Source organism: Anas acuta, chromosome 3 (genome assembly GCF_963932015.1).
Source record: "Anas acuta chromosome 3, bAnaAcu1.1, whole genome shotgun sequence".
NCBI classification, from domain to species: domain Eukaryota; kingdom Metazoa; phylum Chordata; class Aves; order Anseriformes; family Anatidae; genus Anas; species Anas acuta.
In genome coordinates this window covers 32,355,318-32,371,604 of record NC_088981.1, presented here as the reverse complement: position 1 = coordinate 32,371,604, position 16,287 = coordinate 32,355,318, and the positions used below count along the sequence as shown (strand labels likewise).

Below are 16,287 nucleotides of genomic sequence, written 5' to 3'. Positions count from 1 at the left end.
GCCAGCAGGCATAGAGGATGTTCTCAGCAAAACACAGGCCAGGTGCTGGGAGAAACCATTAGAATATGCTGGTCTTGCACATATGTTAACAACTGGCACTCAGACAGAAGGCCCATTGGAGCCAGATTTTCATTGGGTTGCTCCTCTTCTCCTCTGAAGTGTGTATGTGTGGTAACAATATCCATAATGGTGTGAAATAGCTGCCTGAAGCCTGATAAAAAACATGGAGATGCACAAGACAACAAGAAATTTCAGTTCACATGTGGGTATCTTACAAACAAAACAATAAGCATTAATGGACCTATGAAAGGTAACAGATTCTTCACTTTACACAAGTGAACACTTGTAAGCCAAATCTCTCAACTGTGTATTAAGGATCTGCCAACTTTCGAATGAACAAATTAAACAGTTTGTTTATACAAATGAACACCCACCCTCTAGAGATACGGAGACTGGTTTAAGGAGCTACAAACATTTTAAGTTTTCTCCCCATTCTTGAGCAATTAATTGATAATAACAAGCTTTGATTTTTCTGGTATCCCAAGGCCTTGATTACCCACATCTGGCAGAGTTTGTTGTGATGCCATATTGAGATGCCCCCATATAGAGTCTCTGAAAGGCTGGATGCAGAGAAAAAGGAGAAACTTTGCAACACAAATCCTGATAAAGTTGCCATGGCTATGGATTGGAAACACAAGAACAGGGCCTCGAATCATGAACAAAGAAACTATGAAACCACTGATACTCCATTTGCAACTGTAATTACATCACTTAATTTGTTTTCAGGATACTCAGACGACCTTGAACAGCTCCAAATAAACTAATTTAATCAAGTCTGAATGTTTTTGTTTAATCAAAATAATGTGTAACAAAACAAATTCCAAGGACCTAAATCCTCCTAATCCTTAGAAAATAGCCCATACTTACCCAAATGAACCCTGAGGATGTATGACAACTCCCTTCCTGTAACCAAAGTGTTGAAGAAAATGAAGATAACTTTTGAAATGTTCCTCATCTAGCTTTCCAAATTCCTTTTCATATGCACTTCAGGGAACACGCAAGTCTCTCTCTCACTTTCCCTCACAACTCTGCCTTTTCTACTTACACGCTATCAACTGTTTAAGTGTAAGCACTATTCAATTACATCAACAGGCTCTCCAAGGAGAACTTTAATACTGCTCATTAGGTCACAGTATTTCCATGAATTAGTAGATTAATTTTGTCTGAGTACTACAAAGCTATCCAACATTACACTACACATCTCACAGCAGTTCGTGCATCTTTCTTCCCTGATGTTAACTAAGCATACAAAAAGTAAAAGAACTAGTACACAGATCTTCCAAGCAAGTTTTTACAGGAAAGAAGTCATTGTATTCACTGAAGGGAAGCACTACCATATAAAATTATATTCTTGCAACATGGTGCTTAGGAAAAAGTCCAGATGCTGATGTCTTAAATAAAGTTCTGTGCAATCACTCCAGACCTAAGTGCAGAAACTAAAAAAAAAAAACAAACCACAAAAGAAGCACTGATGGCTGGGGATCCAGCAGCAGGTGAAAAACACTCTTTCCCGCTCATCATTGATAAAAGGGGAATTGATGTCCTGCTCACATGAATAGCCTCTTTACCCCCTCAGAAATCCCTAGTAAAGCACCACCACAATTCACTGAAATAGTGATGCCAGCACCAGATTTGGTGCTGCTACTGCTGAGAGAGGAGTCAGGATAAGTGACAAATGTGTGTCATGTGAGGGGTGAATTCTCCCTGTCACAGGACTTTTTAACGAAATCACTATTATTCAAGCAATAACAAGGCAATGAAAACTGGTTTTAAGGGTCTCTTCTGTTTCCCTTTGTTTTTTATAAACAAGACTGTATTCAATGACCTAAGGATAAAGTAGATTAATATACTATAATTTGCATAATAACATGCAGTTATGCTTTTTTGAAAGCATATTTCAAAATCAGAATGTTCCTGGAAAATCAGTGCATGAAATATGGGTAGTATGACAGTGCAGGCTTCCTCAGTTAAGTAAAAGAAATATAATGAGAGTTGTCACATAGAAATCTCTGTAGTAAATAACTTGAATTAGCTCATTACTAGTTTCATTAGATATAAGCTTACACAAATGTAGATTCCCCTGAAATGGCATAGCTTTAAACATGCAAGATGTTTACAATGACTAATTGTAAACTAGGAGGACTGATAGAAAATAAATAGTGTAGGTAGAGGGCTTACTTCCAAGAATGTCCCTGCTGAAGTAAGTTTCTTTATATCACAATCTGTTTTTTTTTTTTTTTTTTTTTTTTTTTTTTTTTTTTTTTTAATCAGACTTCCTGGATACGTTTTGTGAATAAGAACACCAAAATCTAGTTTATATACTCCCAGGATTTTTTTTTCTCCTTATTCTGAACTTCTGTAGTTATAATTATTGTCAACAAACTACATTCAAATTTGTTACACATGTTCCTCCACATGTAAAATTCCATCAATTTTTAATCTTTGTACAAGAAGCTACATGCACTCACTGAAGTGACTGCTGCATTTTAACCTTTACATTTATTGAGAGAGAAATAAATCAACTAAAAATGTTTACAAGAGGAATATTACAAGATAGCATGTTCCTTTACGCCAGACTTGGCCAGATAACGATAGAGGAACGATATTGAATTTGCTCCCTTATCCTGTCATCTTCATACTGCCTATTATAACAGATGTGTGAAAATTCGAATAAGAACCTTATCAAATAATTTTTTACTCTGAATGCTGCAATGCAAGAACAGAAATTGACCTAAAAAGCTGAATGTACTACTGAAGGCACTTCAGAAGCTTCTTCTGGAAAGAAAGTTAAGATCTGCAACACTGGATGGAAAAACAAAAAACAGCAACCTACTTCAAACTTACCTGCATAAGCAAAAATAGGCAGCCATTAAGCTGGGTTCTCAGCTATCGCGAATTAATGTGATCACTGACTTTTTAAGAATTAATCTGTTTACAGCCTCTGTAGATCAGTCTTTTATCTTTCAACTATTATCACAAAGGGATGTTTCAGAAACTAACACAGCACCAGTTGGGAATAGGGTCTTAAGTACTGCAGTTTATCCAGACAAGGAAACCAAATTATTGCCAAAATAAACAAGCTTTGTGGTGTTATTCCTGTCTGGATCAGGCATGTTCAGAAAAAAGAGTCTCTCAAAGAAAATCAAGTTAGCCACAAAGAACAGTCCTGAAGTTCAGCATTTCCCAAACCAATCTTTTCTGTATATAAATGTTATTTTCAGCATGCAAAATTATTATCTTACATTTTCACTATTAATGATGACATAGTTCAGGAATGATATCCATTCCCATACTATTAACATGCCCCCCTCACACAAAATAATATTAATGCTAAGCTAATTAGCAGGGTCTTTTCATTGGTTTATTGCTAAGTACACATGACATTTCAAGATTGTTAACATTAAAGACGTAAGCAAACATTAGATTCAAAGGATATTCTTGACTAATAGGGAAATCTTGAGAAAAAATGAATCACACTCAGTAAGGACAACTCTCTTTACTTCCCTCTAAACCAGCTGCAACCACATTCCTTCCTGTTAGGAAGACCAAAGCAGCAGGCTGCCTCCAAAACACCCCAGAATCTTTGAGGGTTGAATTCAAAGCACTGTTCTTAGCTTCAGTCTAGTCTCGTGAAGTTGATAGAGCTGTGAGTGGCTAATAACAAGTAGTAGTTGCTTAAGACGCCTGGACAGGCATGATTTTAGATTTTAAAATATTATGCTGCCAAGGATCCTGGGGAATTGCTCTTGCTTTGGAAGGATTTGTCTGCTCAACAGATAAAATAAACAAGCTCCCAAACAGCCTTCTCTTTCTGTCATTCTCTCTACTCCATGAAATGCCACATTGCACATACATAAAAAAAAAAAAAAAAAGACATTGCAGTAAGGAAGCTCAATAGCTGCCATGATGCCTTTGGCTAGAGATTTTAAAACTGCTGAGTGTTTACATTGGTGAAGAAAAACCTTGCAGATACACTACATGTATGTCGCTGTTGCAGACATGACAATTTTCAGGCTGCAGTCATACCATTCTACAAAATAAACTTTCTACATTCTTTCACAGACAAACCTCCATTTTCCTTGCAATGAAAACTTAGTTCCACAACCAAGAACTATAACGGTTGGATTTTTTAAATTCTACTACAGATCCACAATTATACATTTAAAATATACAGAACAAAAATAATAAGAAATATTTAAATAAGAAACATTTCTTTAAATTAAATTGTACTTTCCTAGATCTTTCCAAACTCCTCCATGTACTATCAGCATTAAGATTTAATAAATCATGCAGTGTATTAAAGCCTAATTAGAGGAATATCTATGATGCTACTTAATGCAGCACTGCATGGCAATTACCAAGGAAAGCAAGTGGAAGAAAATTTCACAAAATCAGATTTACCTATATCTTCAGGCATTTTATGCATTTCTATCTCCCAACAGCAAACTGTCCATTTAAAATCCATTTTCTCAGTTGGGAAGTGCAGGCTCAGCTTCTGGGATGATCATTACCTCCATGAGTAATTGAGCTTTCTGTAAGCTGCTGAACGGCTGTCTAACAATTAGCATCACTTAGTGGTTGTGTCGACTCACTTTAAACAAGGTGCAGTATGTGTAACAAATTAGGTATATACCAGAAGTTTCTATGTATGAAAAAAGGGGAGGGACGCTGTCGTTATTGGAAATGAAAAGCATTGAGATTCTATCAAGGATCAGGTCCATTAGGTGTTGCCTTAGTTCTTTCTACTATTTTGTGGGATTGCTTAATGACATGAACAATCTCTTGAATTCCAGAGAGGCTGCTCCCACAGAGCATGCTTGGCCCATCTGTCTTACTAACTCTGACAACGGCCCCCAAACCTCCACTGATGGTAATGACAGTTTCAGCATGCACCTCACATGTGGCTGCTGACGTTTAGGTTGTCTCAGTCTATAAGCTGAGTCCCATTGTGTGTCCATTTTTCATTATAAAAGCATAACAGTAATGGACTATCTGTCATTCTTCAATGGAGACTACATTGTCACGTATCAGGAGATCCTGTCACTGAAAACTGAGGAGGGAGTTGTAGATCATGAAGGACAAGGCAGCAAAACATTTAAGAGAAATAAACATGTTGAGTGAGCATCATCATCATGAAGAAACCTAAAACACACTATAAAACCTAAAAACCTAAAACACAATATAATTTCACTGTATGACTGACAGGTCTTCCACAGTTTTAAACCAAGTACTATGAAAAACTCATGCAGAAAAGCTGGATGTTAGTGACTTGGTGAAGATATATACACAAAGCAAACCAAGAGGCAACAGATGTGCACCCAGGTGTTCCAACCATCCCTCGATGTGGGTCCAAAAGTTGACTCTCTCATAGGACCTGTATCACCTCCAAGATTATGGGACGAGGAGCCTGCTACCCTGAGGCATGTCAAATGTCATCAGGGGCCTGTGTGTAGGTGACTGAAATGAGCACCATCTGACCAACAGCTCCCCACAATGCTACTACAGTGTGGAAGAAATAGGATGGATTGAAAATAGTATTAGATTATTCAAATGCTATCAGAAAAATTAAAGGCATGCTCTGTCATGGAAAATGGCCTAAAGCTCTGGATACCAAACATGAAAAGGGCATAGCAAAAATGGTAGTTGAGAAATAACTGACAGGAGGATTCTGGCTCACTAACATGCATGATGCTCACAGTCACTCTTTGCTAAATCTGCTTCCAATATTTTCAACATCTGAGATGACTCAGACACTATTTTTGGAGGGAAGTGGATAGAGTGTTAACGGATAACTTACTCCTATCCTGATTACATTTGTAGAATCTATTGATTTTATTAGCACTGATGCTGATATGTTGAATATGACAAAGACGTTATGCCTAGAATCTGGGTAATAAGGAAAAAACATGAGTTGCTGTTTATTGTGAATTAATGCATTGCAAATGGCCAGTATCAGACCTTTGATAAAGATGCCAACAGATACAGATGAGGTACTCTAGTCATTTCTTCGGATTTCTACAATATGCTGGTATGAATTCTTCCTTTTGTTCAAGACATACGCAACTGAACTAAAATCTCTAGTGAAGCCAGGCTTGAAAACACAGCAAGTTAGCAACATGGTTTAAAACCATAATTCTTAAAACTTTCCTGCAGAATACAGATGCGTATATATATATTGCAAAATGGTATGTTGCAGTATAAAGATTTCATAGGTATCATTTTAAGCAGTCCAGAATAAATTACCATTGTCAAAAAGAATACTGAAACCAGCATACTCTGTGTCTGATGAAAACTAATGGTTCCTATGTTCCCCGTACTCTTAAAGCTCTTGCTAGTCTGTAGAGTGTATGTGTGCCTGAGCATGAATAATATAACGTGTATTAGTTAATCTAAATACAACTGTTTTCAATAAACTGAGCAAGATTTCAACAGGACAGATATCTAACAGGCATCTTCATTGCTACAGGGATCCTACCAGCACGCATTCTTCCCTTCTGGTGCCAGCTGAGCATCCGTAGCCACCTTGAAGCACTACAAGATTAATGAGTTACTGCACCATAATGGCACTAAGCTGTTAGTGCTTCTGCACTGGTACAACCTGTTAATGTCACTGAATGGATCCTCTGCTCTGATAATAGAATATTAGGCTGTTTCTAAAAGATGTACTGTACTTTCGGAGAAAAAAAAAAGTAACAGACAGTAGCGCAAGGCAGAGAATGGAGCTACTCTTAGACATCAAGCTACTTGGATACTATCAGACAGAATGGAAAAATGTCCTGAGAAGCATTTAAGCTATGTTGCCACACCTCTGTTATGCAACGGCTCCGAAGACCACAGAAGTAGTTGAGCTGACACTAGCCAGGGATGTCAGCTTCATTACAATTTCTGGCAACTGAGCAATAGATATGTAAGCTGAGATCCATCCCATTTAACCTTCTGTGCCTTTTTGAGCCAACTAAGTTAGGAGTGTTTATACCTGAGACTTCCCACTCTTGTCTGTGAAGAGAGGCTCAACCAGAAGGGTCACCGGTGGGACAATCTGCCTTACAGGTGTGTCCTGACCCAGTGTCCTGACTCCATACGGCTTGGTGAGTGGGGTGAACCCCCAAACTTAATCCAAAGGTCTAGGAGCACTGATCTACTGCACCCCACACCACAAGACAACTTTAAGTTTTGAACAGAAAAAAGAAAAGCCACAAGAAAATGCAGTCATTAAAAAACAAACGAACATATTTCTAACGTCAGGAGACTGCTCTCCAATTACTGTAACATTACCATAGTGCTCATTTTTGTGTGAAAAAGTTTATAAGAAGAAAAAAGTAGGAATATGCTCTTTCAAGTGGATACCCATTAACATAAAATAATAGCTCATAATCCAGACCTTCCTGGACTAGTTAAAAAAACATAAACTATCTAAGATTTTCTGGCACTGTCTACATCACAAAAAATTGGAAAGTTTTCTAGGGAGTTGACCTTGAGGAGGTGACACAATATGAGAATATTGGGAAGGATATTATTCAGAGCTTGAGTAATAAATTAGGTCATAGGAGACCAGTGAAAAGCAAGAGACTCAAATCCTGGAGTTCCGAAGGAGAAAAGGAGCAGAGGCAGTGCTAATGAGTAGGAAGGCTGAAAGTTGCTCTGCAGAGAAAGTAGTTGGACTAAGACCCATTCACCTTCAACACTTATCATTGTGGTTCTTTTAACCACATGTAAGAGTTGTATAAATTACTGCACAAGCTGTACGATCCTGAATACAGTCAGCACTGACTGGTCACTTACAGTCCCAAGGAATGAAATGTGCACCTCAATCTCCTGAGCTGTATGCAGCCCCGTCACCAAGCTTCATGCCACTACTATAAGGATCCAGAGTGCACTAAAATACCTGCAAGTATGAAAAATCCCTCTGCCCCAACTGCCACAACAGGCATTCTTGGACCCAATATCTTCTAATTATATAGAGAAATGGTATTTCAGCACTTAAATATATAACATCTGACATAACAGGCTGAATTTAATATAATCACCAATAAGTAAAACAGACACGATGGACACATACTGACTGCAGGAGACTAACACCAGAGCTGTGTTATAGAGCTGGTCTCATTTGGTTCCTTGCACCAGTGGTTTCCAGATTGGGGTGCACAAACCCCACAAGGTATAGAAGACAATGCATGGAGGTGCTGGAAAAAATGTTCTTTTTCCCTACCTTCAATAAAGATAAAACAAACACTGTTTTTAAAATCTTACCACTTTCTTAATTTCCATGTTTGTGTGCTTTATAATGCACATAATATATTAGTACAGTAGCACAGGCGTATAAATTATAAATAAACAAATGTATATTGGGGAAGCATGCTCAACAATTTTGATGGCACACGCCTATCAGAAAAAAAAAGTTTGGAGGCCACTGCCCTATTCAATCTATGGACAGAGATAATACCTCTCAGGGAGGAGCTGGAGAACCTAAATTCCTGAATTATGAAATGAAAAGTTGCTGCATGTTCCCCTGAACTTGAAGTATCTGAACAATGTCAAATACAAAATTTAACTTCATAGCTCAGCTTATCATCTTTAAGTTAAACTAAAATATAATCAACATGACATATTAACAAAATATTTGGCTGAATAAAATACAGATGAGAATGTTCTCTGTGACTGGGCTTTGTGGAGCTCAAACCCCTTCCTGTGTGAGAAGCAAACACCCATTTTCCTTCTATTCATTGACCTGACCTTAAGACTTCGTAAGAGGTTTACTTAAAACAAGTTGGAAATTCCCATGGACTTCAATTTGATTCACATTTTTAAATGCCTGCCTGAAAGTTCCCAGTTCCCTTTGCAGAGTTCAGACTTTTTTAGACAGATACCAATCTCAAGGAATTTAAACGTGTGCGCAGTGAAGATGTATTTCATGTTCCCAAAGAGAGATGAAGAACTCTCTGCGCGTCTGTGCTACAAACCAGGCCTCTCAGTTGCAGAGTGCTGCTCAAACCTAAGAGCTAATTATAGGTAGCAATGGGTAGGTGAAAATTATACTACGCTGAACAGAGACAGGGGAATTATCTGGAGGAGAACAAACACAAAAGATGGTGGAAAGAGGCTGAATGGGGAAAGACTGTGATCACCAAAGAGCAGTGATAACTGCTTGTTTCCTTCTGATGGTGTCATATCCAAAAGGACACATTAAATACAAACCCACTTGATTAAAAACCAAAAACCCATCCACAATACACAGCACATTTTTACCAGGAGAGAAGTCTGTCAGACTCTTCTCTGCTTGCATAATTCACAGGGAACTTCTTTTTTTTAAGCCAGAGTTGGCATATGCTTGATCTTCAGTGAGGTATGTGCAAAGACATTTGGTTTAGCAATAACAAAATTATAGCTGTACAAGGTAGTGTGTTTATTTGGATATGCAACAATGTAATCATTCAAATAAATGCACTCTTAGTTCTCTTTTTACAGTACTTCAAGTCAGATGTACATAAACTAATCCCTATAAATTAAAACCATATACAGTAAAATAAAGCATTATGCGTTTTAACTTTGTGTTCTGTTTTGCTTTAACTTTGAGGGAAACATACTCCATGTGTTTTTGAATGGCTGCAGGTGTGGATTTTGTACCATTTCCATTTGTGGTTTTTCCTATGACTGCACATCCAAAAAACTGTGTTCTCTATAATATACAGTTTGGTGAGTGCTTTGAAAGCAGATGGCCTTGTGCTTCACAGTGATGGCCTGAAGTCCTTAAGGTGAGCAAGGGAGTGGAAATGGGTTGCTAGCAGGCTTGTCTAAGTTCAACCTCATTAGGATCATCTGGCTGAACAATATATTTTCTTTAAATTAGCATCTGGCTTCTGTTAGAATCAGAGGGGAAGACATCAAATTTGAGTAATTAGTTTAAGATTATGAAGAAAGAGCTCGCAGATGCTGTAAACTGTATGGTAGATATCAGAGCTATTTGTTGATGACAAGTACTGATAAATATATGGGGGAAATAAAGCATTCCTTCTGAGCAGATGTGGTTATCAACAACAACAAAGCCCTTGAGATAGCGTTTCTCTTTGTAATTTGAGCATAGGTGGCCAAAAATTGCCTTAAAACCCACTGACCAAACTGCAGTGGTACTTTTGCATTACAGACTAGAACTTAAAAGTCTACTAGCGGTTCAGATTCGGCAAGCCTGCACTACACTACCTGGATTGTAAGTAAATGAATTCATTCTCTTGTCTGCTCAAGTTTATATTGTAGAACAAATAGAGGTTGGAAAAATGAATACCTGTTAAATTGATGCTCATAAGTGGTTCCTCCCAGAATCAACTTGCAGATATTTTGCTTTGGCTCTGCAAACTGGGAAATACCTTTTTTTATAGCATCTTTTATAAGGCAGAGGATGTAAACAATTCACAAAATAGTTCCACCATTATCTGTCTGTCTTTCTATTTTACCTACTTGGTCCAGTGTCTGAGGATAAATACTTGGCTACATTTTGCTACAGCTGTTACAATGCTGCTGCATGAATAAATATTCCAAGTATGGCTGTCATTATACAGATTATATTTCAAATTACCAGCTAAAGCAGTGAATAAAAACTCTGATGTCTTGATCCTGAAAGAGAATGTGAGAGCAGCTCTGACAGGCTGACCAACTTGCTCGATTACTGTTGCAGAGAATTTCAAAGCTAATCTTTAAACCAAGTTATTCAAGAATTCTGAACTTTTCAAGTGTCTGCCAGTGTCTGTTAAAAGAAAAAAAATATTTCATCTGGCAGCAAAAAGAGCATAAAACAATAAAGCCTGACAGTCCAGAAATGATAATTATTGCAGGAACAGTAGAAACAAAGCTTTTACCAAATAAGGCTACAAGGTAGCCGCTCTACAGAGAGTAACAAGACGAACTGATAATGCAGGGGGAATAGCTAAGTTCTTACATCATATCTACTTCAGAAAAGCATGATATTATGGCAAGCTCAAGTGCAATAACCAAGGAAATTTCAAAGTAACACTTTGCTCTTCCCCACGGAGAATACAATACCAAAACCAGACAGTGAATTACTGAACCGTTCTTGAGCTAAGCACCTATTCCAGAGATGACCTCCTCATCAATTACGATATCTGATGGAATGTAATCAAGTACAAAACCAAAGCATTTAAAAAAAAATCAATTCTCATCGCTATGTTACTAAAAGGAATTCAGAAAACCTTGCATGACATTTGTTATCAATTATTTTAAATCCGCCATTTGAGAAGCTACATCTACATCTGCTAAGTCTCAGCTGAAGCCACTGGGATAGTGATTTGCTGGGGGACAAACCTCATAGATCAGATATGGGTCATCAACCCAAGGTGCCACCGTTCACTGAATAGTAAATACCACTTCATAACAGAAAAAAAAGCATCTCTTCTAACATGTCGCCATTCTAGCACCTCTAAACCCAGTATAATAGAACAGTAAGATAAACATGAAACTACAATAGGTAGAAAAATGAACAGTGAACACCTCACAAGCTGCCAGGAGAGATTGTAAATTCTCTCAAATCAATGCAAATGCTTCTACAAGCCATTGGTCTTTCAATCTGCCTTTCCTGGCACACAAGCCTTTACATGCCATCAATTTTCCCCTCCAATATTATTTACAATAACTGCTTTTTAATGCCGATCAATATTGATGAATCTTCCTCAAACGTCATAGCCTTACAGTACCTGTTAAATGTAGTAGGCTGGTATGTAACACACTGAGCAGAGAAACAGCTTTATTACACAACAAATGGCAACAAGAAAAAGTACAGCTTGAATCCTGTTTTTTACCAATGAAACCTGGTTTCACCAACATTGAGTTCAAAATCAATTCCCTTAAAAAAAAGGTTAAATTCCATTCATTCCATACTTGGATCTCCTGTCATACACCAACTATAGCTGATAATTTGTTGGCATGCTTACAGATCATCACCTTTTTTAACCAACACTATGAAGTTTCTGACATTTTTTATAAGACTGAAAGTGCTTGAATAAGGAGATGCACATTAACTTCTAAAGTATCAATAGAAATCAATGATCATAAATTCAGAAATTCAATCAACTTTTCATAAAACAATAACTGCTTTACCTTTTTAAAATTCTGAGTAATTATGCTCCCTAGTGTGTTTCCTAGATAGGAAATCCCCTTAGAATAATAATTACATAGTGACCTTCTTTACTAAACTACCTTCAAATAACTTATTGTTTTAAAATATATTGGGCAAATTTTCTTTCATTACTTTCAACAGTAGACCAAATAAAATTTGAGTAAAATGTTTATGCTTCTTCTTGGAAGTTTCTGTCTGTACATAATTGGAAACTTCTGGACAACCTCAACTATTCAAAAACATTTGTACAGATTCAACACAGTAGAACAGGAAAAATCTTTGATATACAATTCCAGTAGGGAAAGTGACAAAATTTGAGAGGCAATATCATTCGAGCATTATTGCAATAGGGCATAGGAGATGCAGATCGCTGTGATCCATGCTGAGAGTTCTAATATTTATGATTGAAGTGTCTCCAAAATACAAAGGACCAGACACATTTTCATCTTGACAATTATAAAGGGACAAAAAGGGATCAGAAGAGAGGAAGGGAAAGTTAAAAGAAGAGAGACTTAAAGGGTGACCTAAAGGGGAGCGGGAGAGCACTAATGCTATCGCCACCTCTGCCACAACATTCTGATCTTTCTACATCTTCTATGGTCTTGGGGAAAAAAAAATCTTGAACTCTTCTTGGTTTGCACCTGCAGAGTGCTGTTATATCCCTCTTTGACACAAATACTGCCAAGTGCTCAGACACGAAATTTCTGCAGAAATATACGCACTTCCACTGAATATAATATGTAATTCTTTTTTAACTTCCCATTCATAACAACTTAAATGAACTGTTTGAAATGAGACACAGAGCTGCAAATGAACAGTGAATAAAAACCTGAGTATTAAATGACTGCTTCTCTTACTAAGTTCTGTCATTCCTATGCAGTGAAAGAGGTAAGGATACTGTGGAAAAAAAAATAGTACATAAACCTATAATTAAATACATATGCACAATACGGCAAAAATTAAAGCGTATGAAGAACATTAGCTTGGGCATTTCCTAATTTCTTACTGCTTCATTTTACAGCTAGAAATTAGTCACTGTCCTCCCACTCCCTACAGAGAGAAAATTCATTTCAAAAATAGGGTATTTTGGAATGTGGAATCATTTTGAGGAGAAACAGGACACGTCACTGAGTAACTTCAACAGTGAATGAGACAGGAAGCTCATATGTTATTCTATATGCATCCTTTCCTATGCACATATACCGACCCTGTTTTACAAGCCTCCGTAGATATATCAGAACTGAAATACCATACAACCTTCACATGCACCAATCCAATAGAATAACGAGGATCATCTATTCAGCAGAAGTTTCCAGTCAGATTAAATGCTTTCATTCTCCAAGCCAATGAAATATGGGAGGTTGGTTAGTTTAACTGTGCAACATAGCCCATTCACAAAATGAAACTATAAAAGAAAAAACTGTTTCACTGAAGCATACTGGCAATCAAGGAGATCCTTCCTTTTTAAATACCAAGTTTTCATCACCTTCAATTGAAATGCTAGAGCTCTTTATGAAAACAGGCAAAATCTCAACTACCTGAAAAGCTACATTTTCCCCAATCTGTTTCTTCTTGTGGGTTTTTATTTTTAATGGTTTATCCATATCTAGTAAAATTTTCAGGAAACAGGATTTGTTCCTTGCCTGGCTTCACTGGTACCACGTTTCAGCTGAAATGACCAACTGAGCAAGCATTAAGAATCTGAAACAACCCATGGAAAAACTTCAGGAGCTTTAGTGCAGGCATTGCAGCTTATTCTCTTCAAAAAGAAAAAATGTTTTTGAAGTTCAGTAGAAACTTTAAAAGCTAAACATGAATTTTTACTCTGTTCACTATTAGAAATAATGAATTTTAAGAACCAAGCAAAATGACAGCTAACTGCAATCTGTCATCAGAGAATCTGAATTAAATCTTTTGTGCTAGAGAGCTGCTCCTGGTAAGGAAATGCATTTTGACCTAACAACAATCTAACTATCTAAAGCTGTTTCCTAATTTCCCATTCAAAGGAGATGTCTATTATTAGTAATAGGAGTTAGTTTTCCAAATAGGGCATGTGAACTTATCTTTTCTGAGTTCAGGAAGAAGAAATACTTTAAAAGAACTACTGAAACCGTGCTGCTCACTGCTTTAAGTATGCATTTTCTGACACAACCTTCTGTTTTCATGGTTGCACTTTTAAAATGTCAAAAGCTCAGAAGAAGAATTTCCATTCATTTTGGTTAAACAGTAAGTAAACAAGTTTAGAACTGGGTCTTGAAAGCAAAAAGCACAAGCAAAGCATAACACAGATGTTAAAAAATATAATAAAAATAAATGATCTCATAAGACCCAAATTACTTCTGCTTTATGTATCACGAGACATCTTGATCAGGACAAGTCTGAGCTAATGAGATACAAGTTAAAAGAAAGGAGAAGAAAGGACATTAAAATAATTTCAATAATTGACATTTTAAACCCTGATTCAAAAGCTTCAGAAAATCTGTGACCAATGACAGAACTCAACCTAGAGGAGAGGGATCTCTCCTCTTCTAATATTAAGAAGTTCAGTTCACTCAGCATTTTTAACTGGAGAGCTTTGGAGTCACAGTTCAGATCTCTTTCTTATTTCTTTTCTGTTAAAATCATGGTACTCAGAGATGTGGTAAATACTTCTAGTCTTTTAAAGACTACATGAAAGATAGATACAGACAGATTAAAAATGCCACTAGATGTGTCCTGACTTGTTTTGACACATTTTTAAACATAATGCTCCCTTAACTTTCCATCAAACACTATTATGAACTGCTTTTGTTGAATACTTCTAGCAGGCTATTGTACACAGTGAATCACAACCTGCATGGCCTGAGGCCAGGAAGGAAGGTGTGGAACGTGCCTTTACAGGTCAATTTCCACTCTCCAAGTTTGTATTTGAGGGAAGGTCGTGTTACAACACAGATTTACATAGCAGACAAATTACATGACCGCCCGTTCTCAACATTTCATAATTTCAGTAAGAAATTAGGTCATATGAAGCGTGGGGAAGGAAGAAAAGAAGGGGAAATAACCCTATCTATCCTTTCACAGAAGTCTGAAAAATTAAACCAAAAACTTACTTAACTGGGGTTCTTGCCAAAACACTGGTTAAAAAATAAAACAACTGTATTAACAGTAAACACAAGTTTAAAGTATTTCATTTACCATTCCTTTCTAAAAAAAAAAAATTCATTTTTAATGCATCAAAACAAGCATAAATAAAGTGTACTCTATTGCCCTTTTGAAAAGTTTTTCTTATTATTTTTACTCCAAAACATTTATATATTACAAATATGGATGTTATCAAGGAATGTGTTATTCATTTCAGGAGCTTTCATCCCCAGTCTAGTCTAGTAGGAGTCTTAAGAAAGGGAACTGCTCTTTGTATCGTCTGTCTGGATGAAAAGAATAATAATTTGGAATAGCTTTTTTCCCCCTCAGAGCCTGAAATATAGTGCACTTTAAAAAGGGAAGCATTGGCCAGCATCAGCACTGCCTGACATTATGTTTATACTAGAAGGAGACTAAAATTACAATGTTCATATCTGGCATTCTTTGAGTACATATTGGCAAAATAATTAATTTTTAAAGTTATTTTTTCTACAGATATTTTACGATATTTTCATGATTATGATAAAATTATTTTCACAAGCAGTTAAGAATAAAGTGTCTAAGTATGCATCCATATATCTGAATTTCATTTAGCTTACCAGACTAATATTTGCACACAAATTCCTATGAACATCATAAATTGTACAGTTAAAATATGCTAATCCATCTACCCAGCTTTCAGGGTTTGTTTTAGTACACTCGAACAGTTACAGGGTTTAGACTGGCATACTGTTGGTACTCTTTATTGAGCAAACAGAAAGACTAGACACTAACAGAGAAATTACTAACTTCAATAATTGGACCTAATATTTGCTCAATTTTTAAAAATGGCAAATATGAAATCTGACTTATTCCCAGCAGTAAAGAAGAAATTATAACCCTCTTTTTTATTTTTTCTGCAGTCTTAAGGAACTCTTGAACAATTTTTTGAAGACATTCACTGTGTTAGCTAAGTTTTTATGTGCATTTGATACCTATTC

General features: G+C 36.6%; 1 protein-coding gene across 8 annotated transcripts in view; it reads right to left on the bottom strand.

Annotated features, from left to right (window-relative positions):
* LTBP1 (latent transforming growth factor beta binding protein 1) overlaps nucleotides 1–16,287 on the bottom strand; it is a 203,784-nt gene that overhangs the window by 118,473 nt on the left and 69,024 nt on the right. The window lies entirely within an intron of this gene.